Source organism: Gymnogyps californianus, chromosome 4 (assembly GCF_018139145.2).
Source record: "Gymnogyps californianus isolate 813 chromosome 4, ASM1813914v2, whole genome shotgun sequence".
NCBI classification, from domain to species: domain Eukaryota; kingdom Metazoa; phylum Chordata; class Aves; order Accipitriformes; family Cathartidae; genus Gymnogyps; species Gymnogyps californianus.
The window spans coordinates 72263594-72283454 of NC_059474.1; the positions used below are offsets into that span (position 1 = coordinate 72263594).

Consider the following 19861-nt stretch of genomic DNA (forward strand, 5'->3'; position numbering starts at 1 on the left):
GCTTACATGAAATTGTATTATACTGGGAAATCAAAAAATGAAACCTGCATATATCGGCTCAGATCACTACCTCTTAATATGAACGTAAAAACAATCATCAGAGGTCTAAAATTAAAAGCCTGTGTGCCTTTGTTTAGAGACCTCTTGAATTTAAAAAAAAAAAAACAAAGAAAGAAAGCAGGGACAAATCTAAATAAACAAAACAAAAAAGGAGGATGGATTGAAGTTACATTTTTTGTATTCCTTTGTTTCACGCACAAATTTCATGAGACTGTGAGTCTTATGATTCCTCAGTCTACAACAAATGTTCATAACTATTAAGAACACCTGTGGTGTTAAAAAATAATAATGAGTATATCTGAGTTTAAACCCCTTTTAGTTACAAACAGGTAGCAGCTCATTCCTTTCAGGAAAACACACTTAAGTGGAAAAGATACCAAAGTCATGCTGCTACATGCTTATACTATGTCTGTACACGTATGCATTCATCTTTTGAAGAAGCTGACATTTTGTTATTTTAAGAAGGACCATCTTTGGAACAAGAACTCCATGAGCCTATTTTCTAAACTGTGTAACTTTTTGTGACAAAAAGGTACGGTGGTTTTTTTTTCTTTTCCTGTGTAAATGTAGCTTTTAGGGGACCATGACTCCAATCAGAGACCATGAATATCTGTGGACAGAAAATAGGACCAGCTGGTGCCATTGCCTGGTACTTTTTACATTTTCTTTAGGGTGCTGGTTGGGAGGGGGGTTGGCGGAGAGCTATGCATAGAAGACAAGAAACAGAAGTTGTGACTGGAAAAAGACTCAGAATTGGCTACAGCGGCACTCCACCAGCTGCCATTACAATGTGTATTGTGTACATTTGCACGGTGTAGAATCTAATTCAGTTTTACAGTCGGAAAAGAATAGGAGGCAACCACTAAGCATCCATCACCAAACAGCATGATAAATAAGCTGCTATTTGGATCATGTATTTAACCCAGTCAAGAGATTTGGACTGGAAAAAAAGCGGACAGAAAAGGCAGGATCAAAAAAACAAAAATCCCTCCTGTGAAATAAAACAGAAAGACGAAGTATCTTCCCTGCTTCTTTGGGCCACGAACATTGACAACTATAAAGAAGTAGTGTATGATTATTGTTTATGAGTTTAATCTGACACTTAAAACTGCAGTAGTGTGAAGTAAAAGAAAAAAAACACCGGTTTTGTGAGGGTTCTTCGACAAGTTTCCAGAAAGATTCTTAATGTTTGGAATAGTGAAGTATTTGCTTATTGGCAATACTTTGAAAGTCATCCTGCATTTAAGCAAAGATACAGAGGGACATAAATGTCTAAAGAAAAATACTATTTTTCAAAAGTAACTTCTGCACTTATGGCCAATTTTTAATGATATTTAGCCCTTGACAGATTTGGAGAGGTTGCTGGGTAAGTGTTTCAAAACCATTTATAAAGCTAGCTCCTAAAGGATATAGAGTGCTTAGGCATTTTTCTTTTTGTTTTGTGGTATATCTTCATTTGCAGACATTTAAACAAAGCTTTACTAATCCAGTCCCATGTAGTCCATGCATATAGCAGCCAAGCTGGCTTTTAAAATGGCTAAACATTGCACTCCTCTAATATACCCTTATGGAATTTTCAAATAATCCATTTGCTCTTACGGCACACCAATGCCTTTTAATATCTTGCACCTGATAGCCTAGCTGAGGGTTCAGTCCCAAATCCAATTAAATCAAAAATCACTATATGTGATTTCAGACATATGACTTATGCATACTCTTAGCATGTCATAAATTTTAAGTAAGAAACATTAGCCTCTCTTACTGTTATTTAAGTTAGCACACATTACATGACGTGCTGTGAGCTAGAAAAAAAGCACATAATGAATCACAACTCATCTGTTGCATAATAAGGTCAGAGCCCTGAGGGTGCTAACAGGACTTACTGGCCCTGACTAACCTCACCTGGGATGCCTGCACACATCTCCTCTGCCCATGGGCCCAGGAGCCCTATTTAAGCCTAGCCTATAAGGTAGGAGTATTGGTCTCTAGCCTCGTCTCCTGGATGGTTCTTGGACCAGTAGCAGGTAGCTTCTCTCCTGTGTGTATCTCTCAGATAGACACTATAGCTTGTCTCTGGCTCTGTCTCCTTTCCTTCCTGCCTGGACCCTGTGAAAGGACCTTGCTCTGTCCCTTGCTGTGTCAGGGGCTGCTGATGGACCCCGTTACCAGCTGGCGCCTCTGCCTGCTGCCCTCAGACCCCCTGGGGCTGTGCCCTGGCTGTGCAAGCAGAGCCTGGTGGGCTCGGGGCTCCTTCCCCGCTGCCCTGGAGCCGCCATGTTCCTTCTTGCTGTGCCCCGACAGGTCACTCCTTAGAGGTAGTAATCTCTGCAGCCAAATATCCAAGTTGTTTTTGGAGCAGACGTGAGGATCCTAAATCATTTCAGAACTTGTAAAAGTTATTTTTTTTATGTGGATATAAGGACTGAGAAGGCTGGGGGGGCGGGGGTGGTAGAGGGGGACGTGCATTAAACTATTCCTAAAGCACAGGGCTTTGCTACCAACTATCTGTTCTAGCTATACATTTGCAAATACTGGCATTTTTAGTTCGGTAGCCAAAACAAAAGAAATTTCAAGCCTTTCTGAAGGGTGGAGGGAAGCTTTCTGACTCAAAATGATTTCTTCAACTTACAGTGTTTAATAATCATTTCAGAAAAAGTTACTTTTTTTTAAAAAATAGTGCAACTAAAAATTGAAAGGACCACTCTGAAAGAGAGAAATATTTAAGTTGTCAAAATAGAAATATTCTTCGGTTTGAATACATGTACTTTTGAACTTGAAGTAGTTCTCCAGTCTGAATTTAATAATGATTTTGCTTTTTCTGAAGCTGCACTCTTCAACAAACTTGCAATATTTACTGTCACTTTTGGCTGTCTCCCTGACGCTCTGTTGGGTGTGGTTAGAATGCATTTTTTCCACTTTTAAAAGAAACCACAAAATACCAAGAGATAATTCTCCATTATCATCAGTCTGAAACAAAGTAAATAAATCAGATGCTTTTTGCCTTGTGTTTTTTATAAGGCGTTATAGCACGATCATGCTGATAGTGAATGTGGCTCTGAGGTTTACAATTGAGGTAGTGTATCATAATCCACATTTCAAATAAAGTTCTTCAGGGTCAATGTCTCAGGGTTTTGATTTTAGGAATCTATCTCCAGCTATCCCATTGCAGACTCTGAACCCGTTTATAGAAAGGCTCTATATAAGGCTAAAATAATTACTTAAATTCTAATACAAAAAAGGAGGGACTGAGGTAGTGAAGCTGCAAATCCACCTCCTAGTCTCATACCATTTGTGTCCCAAATCCCAATCCTTTCCCTTCACCTCAGGGCTTAAACACCCCCGCGTTTCCTATCCTACCTGTCCCCTGTTACGCCCTCTTTCTCATCCTCATTCCAGTACCTTCCCACACAAATTTTCCCAACTCAGACTTCTTTCTCACCAGCCCACATGCGAGCTCTTAAAGCTCCCCTCACCCTTCAGCACTTCCTTCCCATATTTTTGTCCTGTATTTCCTCCCACTCTAATCACATCCTTTCTCAGTTTACAGTTTCCACACCTGCTGCAGCTATTTGCTTCCTCCTGTTCTTGCTGGCTGTGTGTCGCTGTTATTCCTTCATCCTTTCACTAGCAGTACTCTCTGCATGGGCACTTCTTCCCATGGCCTTTGCAGCCAGCCAAATTTTCCTCTTTGCTTGGCTCTCGGAAAGCGTGCTCGTCTGCTCTCCTGGGTTTTCAGAAATCCAGGAGTATTTGGTACTTATGCAAAACTCAGGACAGGACTCTGAGGGCAGTAATGGGGAAAATGTCAATTGGAAGTGGATCTATGAAGGCTTTAAAGCCAGTGAAACTTTAAATTATTTATCGTATAACATTTGCGAATGAGTTGGGGTTTATGTTTTAACAATAATTTGGAAACAAGATAAAACTGCAGGTTGTTAATGGTAAATTACTTTAATTAAAAACGCACTGGTTTTTGTAGCCAGTTTGCCATTCTAATGAATATTGCTGCTGTCAAACATGTTCAATAGAATAGATTTATTAAATAAAAAATTAAGATTCATGGGAATGTGAAAACTTTTAATAGAAAATATTCTGAGGTGCTTGTCAATCTAGTTCTAGCTATTGCTTGTTAGTGATGTGCCAGACAGGATGGGGCTATCTCAGCCTTGCTGGCTGCTACTCATTCTAGGGCCTAACTATTCCAGTACACGCTCAGCAAAAATCTATTAATATACTCTACGGAGGGTAAGAATAACACTGGGAAAATACCTTATTTCCCCAAACTTCCTGCTATGGCATGGAGCGTTTTGAAAGGACTTGGGGACGCTTTGTTTACTGTATTAAATTCCATTATATTACCCTATATTTCTAGCCTTTCAGGAGTGCAGCACACTATGTCCGTGTCCTTCTCGCCCACCTCCCCACAGTGAAATGCAGATGGACACGGTTAAATGCGCACGCAGGGCCCAAGCCGACGTAACTGCAGTGTGGGTGCTGGGGAGACACCGGCTGGCTGCGCGGCCGGACGGAGCGTGAGATGCTGCCTCTCACGTGCAGGGGGTTTCTGAAGCATGCCTGCTGATAGGGAAAAGGCAAAGTCAAGCTTAGGAGTTCATTGGAATCGGTCCTGTAGCTTATTTCCAACAGCTGTAGAGTAAGGAGAATGATATGTAGCACAAATTGGGCTGTAAAATGTTTTTTTAACACCTTTTTACTAACGTGGATTACTGAATTTGTTAGTAGGGCGGGTGCTGAGAACAGGTCTGCTGTTTTTGTTTGGGGGTGACAACCTCTCTGGCATTTGATATAATAAAATCACAAAATTAATTATATGATGGAGGAAGAAGTAATTAACCTGAAATGAGGTGTGCAGTCAGTGAAGTCAAATGTACATATACGTATGTTTTAAAGGCAAGTGTTAAACCCACAGGAAAAGGCGTAAGACTCTGCCAAGAATTGAAGCAAAGAAAAAAATACTTAGTTGAAAATTGTTCTTAGGAAAATAGGTACGTTCATTAAGAATTAGAAATAACATAAAAGCAGAATGATCTTTCTCTGAGAAACTTTTTTTCAATTTTTTTGAAGTCTGATATTTTGAAATTTCTCCAGACTCAGATTCTAAAGAAGAAAAAAGAAATACCTGAAACCACTAAAGCATTCCACTTCAGGAACTGGAAGATTGAAAGCATCATAGGCTTACAGTATGTTTATTTCTCTATATTGAGGGGTAGTTATGCCACCTAATTATCTACATTAGTTGTTTAGAGGACAGTGTCTTTACATTCCTAATGGAGTAGTCTTAACCTCTTAAATTTGTATATTCTATCTGTTACCTTCCCGACACTTAGCCACTGACTCCCTTGCTGTTTCTATAGTGAAAGCTCCAGTTCATGTTCAAAGAATGTATGGGCAACCGACTGCAAATATGAGGCCTCATGTTTTGAGGACAAGTCCTATATAGTCCTTTTGTTCTAAGTGTGTTCTTTAGATTTGATTCATTGACAGATGCTATACCACAGAACTCAATTCAGCAGAAATGGAAGCAACCCTATTTCTCTTGACTACGGCACCTCCTCAACCTATAGAGGATGGCATGCAGTTGTTTTCCCACTGCCTACTTGTTTAATCCTAAGAGTCACAAAGAAAACTCTGTTTTAAATGTCTCCTTATAGTGGAGAAATACATTTATCTATCCTCAGTCATAATCTCTAACCTTTTCACCAACTTTTATGAATAAAGTATCAGTCTGGATGTTGTTGAGGTTCACCAAATCGGGTCAATTAACACTAAATACTAGTAGCCAGTACTGGTACTTATGCAAAGTAGCACTACACAGAAATTGCTCTGGAGCAAGCTAATGAACTATTTCAGTCAGGAAATACTTGGTAATCTCCTTAATAAGATCTAAAAATAAAACTTTTTGCAGAATTTAACGTATGTTTGAGAAACAAAAAAATAGGAAGGGTATTTGGAAATGAATTTTCATTAATCTTTGTTACTGCAGTTTTCTCTAAGGTGTATTGACACATGGTATGTCAGTCACATTGATTAGTACATGAATATATTTAGCGGAAGTGATTTTGTAGCAATAGTGGACCATGCCTTCATAGCTTTTACAAATTTTTATCTCTGGAGCTTGAGTGATATCAAATTGAGATTTATGGTAAACTGGGAACTTGAAACTCCCAGGAAAATACTAATCCAGTGATGAACTGAATGCTAAGAGAGTAACTGAGCATATGGAGGCACAATCTTGTACAGAAAAATGCAGGTGTACTGAGGTGCACAAAATCCTTCCTGGTGGAGAGTTACTAGCCAAAAGAGATGAACTGCATCTGAGTAATTACCATTTATTTCTCTCTTTCAGCATTTATGATGTAGAACACTTCTATTTGTTGAAGGGAAGACCTACAACATTCTGTAGTCTGGAGGGTTCTTGCCTGCCTGGTGGATGGACTGGCAGTGATTTGATGTCCTTTTTACATACAAAGACATCCTAGGGACATAGGTGTCTCTTGTATGTATGCCCCACTCTCAAACTTCTGTTCTTTGAGCTGCCATCCAGTCACCATCCAAAAGTTGAAATTCCTTATGTGTGTAGTTTGAGTTTTGCCACCAAATGTCACCAGGTGTCTGAAGTTCTGGTTCTGAACAATATCTCCTTTCTCATTGACCTAAACAACTTGCAATTTTCCTTACTTTACCATTCACAAATGCAACTTCCCCATCTATCAAAAAAAAGTTCTTTTCATTGCAATTAGCACTTATGGGAGCTGGAATGTAGCCATGGTAGCTGATGAAAGCTAAGTTTAAAGATCCTACAGGATATGTCTATGAGCTAGCTGAATATATAGTAAACATTAACAGAAATTAAATAGTACTGAAGGCACTGAGAAATGAGGCAGACCTTTAAGAACACTCTGAAGATGAACATTATTTGAGAATGTTTTCAGACTTAAAACCTACGGTGGTAGTTAGGTAACGTAGTTTTTATACTTTCTGTGTGGTAAGGTGTAGGCAAATAACACTAATATAGACTAATCTGACAAGGCACAAGCAAACTTCAGTCTGAAACCATAAACAAACTAGGATACAAACTAATGAACTGTTCAATGTTTGCTAAAGTACTGTCTGTTCTGGACTACTCACTCCCATGTATTCTGAGTTCTTTGTAGAGAAATTTTCCAGTATGTGTCCCCTAGTGATACAGAAATCCAACAGAGAATGAGTAATTGAAATTGAAGACTGATGTTAGCATCTATTAGCGCCTTCTAAGAGAAGTATTGAGCTTTTTCGGAGTCACTTTCTACTTGTACAAAATTAAGTTTTATTCTGTAATTGGTTATAAATTGTATAATGCATACCCACTCTTCCCAGTCTTTCTAAAATGGTAACCCAAATATTATGAGGTCTAAAAAACTTACCAAGCAGGGCTAAAAAATACATAATGAAAAAGACCAAATATACTCTTATATTCTTGTATTTAAGAGGTAGATGTAGAAAGGAAGGTGGGCAAATGGAAACACTTTTTCTAAATGCAAATATTGATGCATCCAAGGAGGTTAGTGGAGGAAAATCAACAAGATTCTAGTCATCAGGTATGAAAAATGACAGCATAGATCACTTTGGAAGAAGAATTGTATTATATCTTTTTTAAAAAACCAAACAAAACCAACAACAAAACTAAACCAAACCAAACAAAAAACAAACCAGAGGACTATATTTACTATATCATTAAAGTACTACAAAAATCACTTTGAATTGGAATGTTATGCCCTGGGAGGGTGGGGAATAGCATTGGAGCTTTCCAACTAATTTTGTAAGAGGTACTGGAAACTATGGAAAATCAGAGGAAAATTCTGCTGTATTATTACCATATAAAAGGTGACTTCAGCTAAGTGTAAGTAGACTAGCAGAGTGTTAGGAAAGAATATAACGCATAGGCTAACACTTTTTTGCATCCTAAACTTCTATCTTAGGAGCAACTAATGAGAGAATTCAAAAGCGGGAAAGCATTTCTCATTTAAGCCCTGGATGAAGATATATTAATGAGAAGCCACTCTAAGCGTGGTTGTAAAGTATTCAAATTCAACACTTTTGTAGAACCAAAAAAGTCCACCTAATAATGATTCCAAGTAAAAATGGAAACTACATCAAAATAAGAGTATTTATGAATAGAAAATTAAAGGATCGGCTAACGCAGTTAATTTTTTCAGGTATCATGCAGACTGTCCAGGGGGATGCAGCAAGTGAATTACTGGGGAGATATTCTATACAAACAAAAGGGAGATAATTAAATTGTTATTGGCAAAGAATGCTGTGGTCACCAAAAATATAAATGGATTCAAACAGTGCCTAGTCAAAATTCATGGGAAAACATGCTAATCAAGGGCTATTAAACAGTCATCTGGATATAGCATCTGTCTAAAAAAAAAATTCAGAATCATTATTTCTCAGCAGTATCAATAGAAACAGGAGAAACTGATAAATGATTAGTTACAAATTGCTAGACCTGAATGGTGTTCACACAGAAGTTCTACAGCTGATGATATGTCCTGAAGAAACTATACTTCTTTCTCCATAATACAAGGTCCTTTTTATTACAGAACTGTTTGTATAGCAGCGTGCGTGGTTAAAGGGTGTTAAGGTCAAACCTGCCTCCTGTAGGCTTCTAGAACATGCCTAGAAAATAGATTCAGATATATGCTTCTGTCTTTACTTGCATCTGGGGGCAAGATGCTTATTCTTTTTTCCCACCATCACCTCCATGCACACTCATTTAGTAAAATGGTTCCTTTGTAGAAAAATCAGCAAAAATGAACACTACTTAAATTAGACTGGATTGAAAGCATTGGAACAGACTAGAGGTGTTCTGTATCCCTTCTTGCATGCAATTTTAAGAATAAGATTTAGAGGTACATGAAGCTTCATTTATGAAACTACTTTGCAGATTAGTATTTCTCAAAATCACTAACTTTGTTATAGATACATAATGGATTGTGCTAAGCATCTTTCAACAATACTTAAATATTTTTGTTACTAAATATTTGTTTTAATGTGTCATGTAAATTACACAGTGAATGTTTATCACTGGTAATAGAGCCTTTACACTTTACTAAAACACATTTTGACCTGCAAATAAGACAAAGAAAATCTAAGCTAAGTGACAGGCGAGCTCTCCTTTCACCCAGCCGGGAACTTATGTAGTGCTTAGTTAATTAATGTATACTTACTTTTTTCCTTGAAGTGCTAGTTAGTAAGTGCCAATGTCTTATAAAAACAGCATACAGCAGTGACTGTGGAAGCCCAGAAGAGACATGACTGCTGGAAGCCCAGATAAAGAGGACAATGACATGAAAACATATCTCCTTAGTTCTCCCGGTGGTGGCAGAACCTTTAGAAGTAATTTTGCTTTGCAGAGCAACTCTGTCCCCTCAAATTATATATATTCACTGGAAAGATCATTTCTCAAACTTGAAAATAGATCTACCATTCCATCCTGAAAAAACACTAAGAATACAATACCGAGCGCTCATTATGATAGAAGCTGTGTCAAGTCCCCTGACTTTACTTATTCTTCATTTTAAGCCATCTTATTTTTGAAGAATTGTAACATTTTAGATTAACTCATCTTTGAACTAAAGGAGTTTGATTATGAACGGTTTGAAATGGGGGAGGGAAGGAATAAGGAAGAAGAGGGAAATTCCTTTATGTGGTAAAGGATACATTTATCAATAAAAGGTTTGTCCTTTTATGTTAGGAGATGTAATAACTTTATGGCATAATTACTTCAGGGGGATAACTAAAACACTTTCAAGATAAACCTTGTCTTATTAAATTTTGTTCCGCATTTTAAAGGCAGGAGTTTCTAAAATATGCAATGTATGCAGAACATGCAGACAAGGTTTTGCTGATTACGGATATTTGGAATGACTTTAAAAGGCACACAGGTCTGCACCAGCTCCTATTGACTTTTCATACAATATAATATGCAGTAAGTCTGTAAAAGAAGCAAGGACTTTTAAGACTAATAGAGATACTTCATAAATCTGTTCATATTTGTGGACTTTGCTGCATTTTGAGGCAGCAAAAAAGCTTTGGCATCATTTCCAGAACTTTTCATATATCTCTTATCGGTGCTGCATGGCTCTTAATCTGAGTCTTGGAAATTCCCCTTTTTTAAGGAGAACCCATTATTTTTTTTAGGCACAAAAATAAATACACAATTTGCCTATTAATAAAATGTTATCCATATTATTCTTTGTATGGAAATCTCATTCTCTGTTACTACAAACTTTTTATTGTTGATACATGTTTCCTGCTAAGTGTAAATTCCAGTTTGGGGCCAAGTAGCTCAAGGAGCATGAGTTAAACTTCAATCATCTCCCCATTTTCACTCTGCTACCGTATGTGAATGTTAGCTATTTCAGCATTTTTTAAGATAATTAAGTAGGAAGGTTATGCTTGATGTTTGAGCTAGTTTCAAATAACCCTGATAAAAGGATTTTATCAGACTTGGACAACAAATCCCACATTTTAGATTTGTTTTTCCCAGGGATTGATTTAAAAAAGAAAACAACCCAAATCAAAAAACCAAACTAATTTTCTTCCTTTAATGCTAGACATAAAAACTGAAGCAGTTCTTCCTTGTGGATTTCCCTTGTAACTCTTAACACTATTTTAAAAGTGTTCTTCAATTATAGCCTTCATCATACTGCCAGAACTGATGTTGACAGCTGGATAGCTTTGCACTGGTATCGCAAAATGTATGTCACTAAGTAATAGGCTATAAAAAGAAATTGCTATTCATCTTGCAAAAAGATCAGGCACCAGTGAAGACTTCTATACCATGTATTGTAGAAACTTTGCTTATTTATTGGAGACATTATACCATAGAAGAACATGAAGTAATATAGAAGGGAGAGCTGTGTGGATATTTAGGAGTACTTCCCAGGAACAAGCTAGAATATAACATCCATTCATTTTGAATAGGTATAAGCAGATTTTCATCTAAGTCAGAAAAGAGGAAATTTAATGAATAGAAATTCAAAATGAAGCAGATCTGAAAGGTTATTAGTTATATGAAGAAAGAGAAAAGTGTTGTTTAAGTATAAAAATGACTTTTCCCCATTTTTCTAATACTTCTGACTGCAAAATATATTTTCCACAGGACTTTTTTCTGCATATTGATTTGAATTTAATCTGTATTCAGTTTTCCAGCAATACAAAGGTTGTGGTAAAAGTTCAAAACTGTTATAACACCATTTCTGCCCTGGCAGGTATTCTGTGATCATTAATTGCACGCCTTTGAAGCAAGTTCCAGCCTGATAGGTGCATTTGAAGAGTTAACTGCACAAAAGCAGGAGGTAATTTTTGTTGTCCTTTTTTTTTTTTTTGGTTGCAAAAATGCCAGAACTGGCTCAGAGAAAAACAATTAGTGTGAATAGGAACAGGAAACGAGAAAGTTTTGTTGCTATAGAAACATTACCTTTTCTTGAAGCTCCTTTTTCTGTAAATATCACATGAGCACTTTTTTGTTCTGAAATAAAGGAAATTCTCATCTGAGTACATCAAGAAAATATTCCTGCATTGCCACTCATTTGTGCAGAAAGTTTCTAGTTACAGAGATGGTAAACTTTAAACCAGTTTTATTCTAATCAGAAAGTTTGTATTCACTTTAACCTTATCTTTTTATGCCACCCAAGAAGAGGAGTTTTTCATATGATAGACTAAGAATTAGGTTGCTTTATTACAGACATCAGTATGTTCAGGATCTAAAATCTTGAATCAGTTCGCAAGCCCTTTATAAAATCCTGCTCAGTTTCTGAACTAAAATATCAATGGCATTTATATTCCTGCCTGGGACCGTTTTTAGAAAAACAACATCATATTCAGTTACTACAAGATAACCACTTTAAGTATATAATGGAACCAAAGATATCACCATTGTTATCTACCTTGAATAAGGGCATCTATACGGCACTGTATTAAGACTGGAAAGAGCATGTTACCTTTTACAGTATCTGTTGTTTGCATACATGGTCACTTTTCCGTATGAAAAAACCTGCAGAAATATAAAATTTTGTCACTTTTGCATGAGATGAAGAATGTGATAGAAACAATAGAATTTTTTTCCTGAAAAGGAGGACAAAAAAAAGTCAGCATCTGGATTCAACTAATATAATCAAGTAACTCTATTCTCAGCGCATACAAACTGATATCATACTATGTCCTAGACTAACCTGTTGCTTAAGAAGATCTTTACCAGAAAGTAATGGTATGTCTTTTTTTTTTCTTTTCTTTTTTTTTTTTTTTTTTTTCATTCCAGAGGTCTGTCCTGACTTCTCAGCTCTTAATTCTTTCCCTATGCCCTTTATTCACATGCTGGTTGATAAAGAGCACAAGAGCATTAATTAAATAACTCTTGCCCACAAGATTTTAATGTTGCTGTTTGTCTTTTGGCTTTTGAGAGCAGTGCCATAAGATTGTTATCAGAACGGCCTTACTTTTTCTGCTAGAAAATGCCAGTTTGAAATGGGCGTTTCCCAGGAGGATGTTCATGGCAGTGAAGGTTTGCTTATGAAATAAAGACCACGATAACCCATGGGACTGTGACCCTACTCTTCCATGGGGAACCGTACTATTAAGTGGGAGTAAGTGCCTGTGTGACTCTATTGGCAGTGCCACCATCATGCTGCTTATTGGAAAAATGTGAAAACTACTTTTTAGGGTGTAAAGCAAAGGGCTGTGTACTCTCAGGCTTGAGAGTGTCGTTTCCTCAGAGTTGCTGTGTCTCCTTCTCCACAGTAACACTAAGCAACGCACCTGCCTCTTACTGCCATTTCTAGGGTTTGGGGAACTGCGATAGGCAAGGGACTGCCAGCTAACCGGTAGCAAATGAAGAAAATTAATGCCCCCAGTTTTCCTGGCTCCTTCTTTTTTCATTCTTTCTTCTTAATTTTAAAGCATGTTCTCTGTTCTGCTGCAAAATTGGTACAATTTGCAAAGATACTGGACAAAATAGTATTTTACTCTACTCTGCCTGCCAGGGCCGCAGGGCCGCTCTGTGAGGGGGAATGAGCTGGGAGACGAGGCTGTCCCCAGCACAGGCCATGCCCTCACCTGCTGTCCCACAGCTTCCACACACGGTGGGCAGAGATGGGGGCTGGTAATGGGGCTCACGATGGCCCCCCGCACTGTGAGGGGATGGGCCAGGCTGGTGGTCCTGCTGGGGGCTCCAGGCCAGAGGAAGCGGGGGTGAGGCCTCCTGGTGAGGCTGGGCACCCTTACAGCCTGCTGGTGCCCTCAGGGCCCTGAGCTGTCTTTCTGTATGTCGTTGGTAAGTAGGGAAAAGCAGACAAGCGGTCTCATTATAGTAGAAAGGGCAGAAAAACTAAATGGTAAATAAGGCCTTCTGGCTTACGGTGCTCCATGAAGTCACTGCCCAGCTCGCAGTTCTGGTGCTAGTCATCCCTGTGCTGCTATTTAAGCTACCATGCAGACATTTGTCTGCCCCGAAACAGAGGCCTGTTAATTCATAACACTAACCAGACATTTATCAACCAGCTAGACAATGTGACCTAATCAAACTTTCAGGCTAGCATGGAAAAGTCAGAGTGAAAATTAATTATTCTAAACATTGCACACGGTATGGGTGTTCTTCCTGAAATAATGAAAGTTATTTGTCTTCAGAAAATGAAAAAACACTGGACTCCTTCAGACTTCAGCAGCAATGGATTGAAATAGTGAACATGGTGTTTAGTGATGAACAGAGTTATAAGACCTCTTTCTATCTACTGCCTGAACAGAGAAGTAACTATAAATCTTTCCAATATCAAAAAGGAGAGAAAAACAAGGAATGTATCAAGACTACAAAAGAGACATTACAGTCTCTTTTAGTAATAATCTGTAAGTATGTTGTTTGTCTTTACTATACAGCTGTGAATACTTTATTTATGTACATATTTTCTTGAAAAAGGTTTGAATGCTTTTTTTCACCTTTCACTTCTGGTTAACATTTGCAGACTTCTCAGATAATTCCGTGTTCACTGAAAGAGTTTTTACTGTGACCTACATATTGTTTTCAGTAAACTTATGAAGCTTTGAAAACTAGAAATTTCGATGATGCAATTGGTAAGCAAAATTATACAAGGCAAAATTATACAAGGCAAACTTCTAGGGAAGTTCCATCAAAACATAAAAAAGGGAAGACCTTAAATTAGTAAAATTGCATAACTAACGGGGTTTTTTTTGAAAAAACAACCCCCCAAAAGCCTATCAAGATGTCAAAAAATGGAGGCGAAATCAAAATTTCATTTAAAAAGATCACTTAAGAAGAAAACCAAAAGAATTTGGTTAGTTAAATTCTTAAGGGAAATATTCTTACTTTTCAAGATTTCAGGAGTGTAAATTTCTTTGTATCTATTCATCTGCATCGTAGTAATAATAAGGCATATTTTAAATTGCAGAAAATGTCTAGGTTTTTCTTTTGTTCAAGGAAAAATTATGTTCATGCATTATGGTAGGAAGATAAACACTGATTACTATATAATCGAGATTATCTCAGTAATAGAGTCTCATGGTTTCTATGACTATTTTCATTACTATATCCCACACCAAAAGTGTACAATCTCTTGCATATTAAGCAGCTAACGTGGGACTTCAATGTTTACATACAGAATATTCTTCCTTTTTGGCATTTTACATAAATAAGGAGAAAAATGTATAGCAAGGTGCAGGCTGCCACTCTAGTTTCAAAACAAAACATTATTCACATAAAAAATATTTTGGCTATGACAATGAAATAAAAACGTACAAAATAATAATAAGTATTTTCAAGAGGAATCACCTTCAAGCCCATGTGTGAGACTGAGATAACTCCAGTAGTTCTAGCACCTGAACGTACAAATTAGCTTTGCTTTCTGCTTACCCTTTTACCCAATATTTTATACTGCCTAATGGTCACATGAAAATAACTTATGTTTATGCTTGGAATTACAGAAGAGATGATATTTAGAATGAAACTATACCCTATGTGACAGCTTGTTTAAGTAAGAAAATTTACTATGCTGAAAAGTTAGATATCTCATAGGAACGCACATTGCCACTGCCTAGGAATATTGCTAGAGTCAAGCATTTTGTAATGTATCTGCTTTTGAACAGGCTTTCTCTTTGGGTTTGACAAAGTCTGAAATCTTTTACACCATGGTTACCTGCAACTTTAAAACTGCTTCAGTCATACTCCCACGTCTAAGTTTTGTTATCTAATTTCAGGGAGTGATACGAGACCAAGCCAAGAGGGAAGATTAATGTCTGTCAACTTCATAATCTGATCCAGTTATTTAGAAGACATCTTTATTCTCTTGGACAGAAGTAAGTGGCATACTAGTAATCTATGTCACCAGTTCAGGACAGGCTCTAAAAAGTTTGACTGTGCTGGTTTATTTGTAGCTTTCACTGTAAAAGCTGTGCTGTTCCAAATAAAGCAATTGTTGGACTGCCTATTCCAGCAGCTCTCATGACTGCCATAATTGCTGATGTAGCAAGACAATATGGGGTAAAGCCTTAATTGGTGGGGTTCCCTCTTGCTTAAGGACAAGAAATATTTAATTTCAAGGACTGCAACGAGTTTTGCTTGATATTGTATGTCTTTTGTAGAGCCCTCAGCAAGGGTTTTCATTAACATATTTCATGCCTTGCCATAAAAACAAATATTACATGCTCCTTTCAAAAGCAATTCTCAGTCCGCTGCCTACCAACCTGTTCCAAGAGAAGTCCCCTATGATATTTCTTGCTTTCTCAGCATGAGCACTGCTATAGACCCAAACATGCCTGAGCGCAACATCTTTGAGTTGCACACCCTGATGTGGGCATGACTTATTCCCCTGTCTCTACCTCTCTGCATATGAATGACTGCCTTGTTTTTTGTCACTGTTAAAGACACATGCCAACAGCGGCTTCTGTGTACCAAAAGAGGTTGGCTGGCTAAAAGAGTGAGGGGAAGCTCAGTGCACAGTTTGCTCAGGCCAACTATAGCTTTAACCACTTCCACATGGTCCAGTAAATTAATTTCAACTAAATGTGTGTCCAAAGTGTAAGACTTTTGCTCTGTCTTCCTCTACTTTCCTGGAACAGGGAAGTTCTGGAAACTTGAGGCAAGACCCTTTTCTTCCACTTACAACACATTTGCAGGATTGTTCATAGGTCTAATTGTCAAACTGGGTTCATTTATAATGCTGAAACTTGATGCAGGACATTAAGCATGTTTTTAATCCCAGGATGACATGAAGATCATTTTCATAAGCAAGATACTTACGCACAGCTGCTAGTGGCCAAAAAGGAAGTCAGAAACAAGCTGCTTGTGTATTCTGGCACAAGCAGAATATCTTTGTATTTTTTGCGTATGAGTAGGTTGGTGGCTTGAATTGCTAAAAACATCAGCAGAGTGTAAGCAGACAGTCTCGCATTTTGGGAAATATTTTTGTTAGAAGTGGAGTGTGAAATTAGAATAATAGAGGATTTATGAGCTTTTGAGGGGGGGGAAAGAAAAAAGTGAAATCAAACAATTGCTGTGGTAATTGTGCAATGTAGGAAAGGAAACGTAGAAATGACAGCAGAGTCAAATGCAGCTACATAAAATTTGGAACATATCTTTTGTATGCAGTACAAGACTGGTTTGAATATGGTTAGCAAATTACAGAAGACATTTATCCTCAGCAGCATAGGTAACTTTGAAACCAAGGAAGATTTTGGCTCAAAAAAGATGGTTATCATGCATGTTTCAGGAAGACAACTAAGCAATGTGTTATTTGAGGGTTTTATAATGAATTCAGTACTTGCAACATATGATTGTATATGTGCATATTTGATAGAGTCTGCCCACATTTGAAAGTGTCCTAAACTGCAAATGGTGACTTAAGATGCCTTTAGTTTTAGATAAGACACATCATCAAGGCACCAGGAGATTGTGAACTATAGTGTATGGGTAGGAAGCATCTTAAATGCCAGAACGGGTCTAGTCTTGAGCTTTTAAAGGATTTGAAGGGTAAGATGGTATCCTTGGAGGGTTTTTTCTTCTTTGCATTGGGAAGCTGTTTGGGATACACTGTGATTCAGACCTACACTACAAACTATGTGCTCTAGGACAGAGCAGCTTCCCAAGGGCTAATTCTTGCAAATGCTGCATCATGAATCAAGAGAAACCTTAGCCAGTGTCCTTTTTGCTATTCCACTGCAAGAACAGACAGCATAAAAATAGTTCTAGTATTTGGTATTAATAGCATAGTGTAAGTGACTTTCAAAAGCCAACAAAACCAGGCTTCTATAGAGACATTTTTTGTGATACATTTTGCAAGATGTTTTTTAATCAATAGTATTAAGCATGGAAAATAGGAATAATTGATTTCTACGCCTGCAATGAACTGTACACTGTACATATACTGTGTACCACATACTGTATTACTATATTGACACCAAGTGTAGAAGTAGAGCAGAAAGGTATGACAAGCATACAGAACACCTATTCTGGGATTTATTCCCTTGTCTAACATTTTCTCATTTCTAACACGAGATGATAAAGATATAAACCCGCCACACACATGATTAATAGCACACTATTTGCCTTCCACACAGAGATTATTAAAAAAATATATAAAACAAAGAACCATATATCTTAACCAATGTTAGAAAAATCACCCTCTGGTACTAAACACTTTGAGAGACATTTAGAAAAAAAAACCATTAGAACTTTGCTCAGTCATCAAAATTGGATGTTTTTATGACAGTGATACCATTGAAGTAATGGCAAAAGCTAGGCAGGGTTACCTTACAATGTGCTTGTGAATAAAGAGGTTTCTGGCTTCATGCCTGACTGTCTCTTTAGGCTGTTTGCCTAATTCTCTCTGACTTTTTAAAGGAAACCCTTTCAATGTAGTTTTCTCTTACTCCATGATTTACAGAGCAACCCCTCAGAGTAAGAACATTAGGAAATCCAGGGCCTCAGGATTCATGATTTTAGGAAAACTTACAAGTCAGATGGATGTTCAGATTCATTTCATGAAGAATGTGTTTTGTCCTAGGGCAAATGGTTGAAAGCTCCAGAGGTCCTCTGACTTATTTCCTGAATTGAGTAAAAACAAAGTCTTAAATATCAAAATTCTGTGGGAAACAACGCACTTTCTTCTACATGAGTTTTACAACAGCGTACATGCTAAGGAAGAAAAGACCTCAGTAACTGGAGTATTCCAAATGACTAAACCTTCAGTTATTAATATAAGTATTGTATTTATTTAATTTTTTTTCTTAGGCTCTCTCATTTTGTTTGTAAACTATAAAAGAAGAGAGAAGCATGATTCACATGTATTGTAGGAGTAAAAAGATAGGATGCTTCAGGAGAGTTTTAATCAGATGTTTACTTGCTCAGTATTGTGTGTCTAAATGTATGTCTAGTTAATCCAGACCTGAAGATAAGGTTGTACTCCACATGCAGCCACTGTGTTTCTTGGTCTGGCTGGTTAAAAAAATCAGGGAAATAAGGTGTCTGCCTCTGGCCACCATGCTGAACAAAAGATTCTTTGGGTTTTGACTCTATATCAGCTATGTCTCTTGTGAGACCAATGGCAAGTCCTTTGACAACTTTTATGCTTTGGAATTAATATTGTAATGATTTTCCTAAAAATTTTTGAGTAGTTATGCTTGTCTATGTTGGGACTCCATAAACAGCAGCTAGGGATTCATGCTAAGGGCCAGTAAGAGTAAAGTGTCATCCTTTTCCCTAGGCAACTCTTTTCAGATGTTCTAAAATGCCCATGGAAGGAGAGGCGCGACCAAGTGGACATTATTACTTCTGCTTCTGGCCTGCCTGCGTTCAGGTTACTCTCCTTCAACTGCTCCTCCCTCAAAAGGCTCATTAAAAGTGCTGTTGTTAGTCATTAGGTTTGTAATGTGACATCTGAGATTAATGCTTGGCACATATGGTACTTGAAAGCATTTGCACATTTTAAGTACGTGTGCATTCCTTTCTAAAGTTTTTTAATAGCTGTCAGTATCAACATTTTGTGACAAAGAAAAATATGAAAACCCACTATATTGAATGCATCTGGCTTGTTCCTTGTGACAGGTCAAAACCAGCAAAGGGAATTGTGTATGAAAGCTTTTTTTTTCTTCATAAAACAAGCAAATAAACAAAGCTTCTTTCTCTGTGAAAGCTTTTCTTCCATAAATGTTTTTGAAGAAAAGTCATGTTTCTCCTCCCATAAGCAGGGTACTAGCACCAGTTTGATCTGTCATAAAAGCAAATAAACAGAGAATTACTTGTTCCTAAAGAGAGATTTCTCTGCCCCTCCAGCTATTTCAAAATTAGCAACATCTTTCCTGCTTATATGCCAGATCTCTGGGCAGCGCTTGCAGCTGCCCTGGAGATGGCACTTCCCAGTCCATAACACTGCTTCACCTACAGTATCCTATGGATAACAACATCCGGGCTTGGTCCCTAACCTAGAGGGACTGGTTTTCATAGCCCTCCAAAACAGAAGCTGCTACAGTGAAAAAACAGCTTTCTCCAAGTGGCTATTTGGCTATTTTCTTTCTCCTCTCTGTGTTGGGTTTTTGTTTGTTTGTTCGTTTTACAGGATTAGATGTCTTAAAGTATGGTATGTTGTTTTCTACATCACTGGAGATGGTGTTTGTTGAGCTAGCCTGGAGTTACACATGGCATCTCAAGCATCGTTTCAAAATTTTAGGCATTATGTGTTGATGGGGCTGACCCGGAGCCCATGCAGCCACCAGTGGCCCCATCCTGCCA

The 19861-nt window shown here is 37.6% G+C and overlaps 1 long non-coding RNA gene across 2 annotated transcripts; it reads left to right on the forward strand.

The window, feature by feature from the left end:
* The first annotated feature begins 5209 nt into the window (after window positions 1–5209).
* Window positions 5210–19316, forward strand: LOC127016158 (uncharacterized). 2 transcript variants are annotated; one of them, XR_007766441.1, is made up of 5 exons: window positions 5210–5261; window positions 11340–11426; window positions 13753–13968; window positions 15334–15432; window positions 18837–19316. It is a non-coding gene; the product is annotated as an uncharacterized LOC127016158 (long non-coding RNA). The 2 variants fall into 2 exon arrangements; XR_007766442.1 differs by lacking the exon at window positions 18837–19316 and adding an exon at window positions 18138–18165.
* Window positions 19317–19861: the final 545 nt, after the last annotated feature.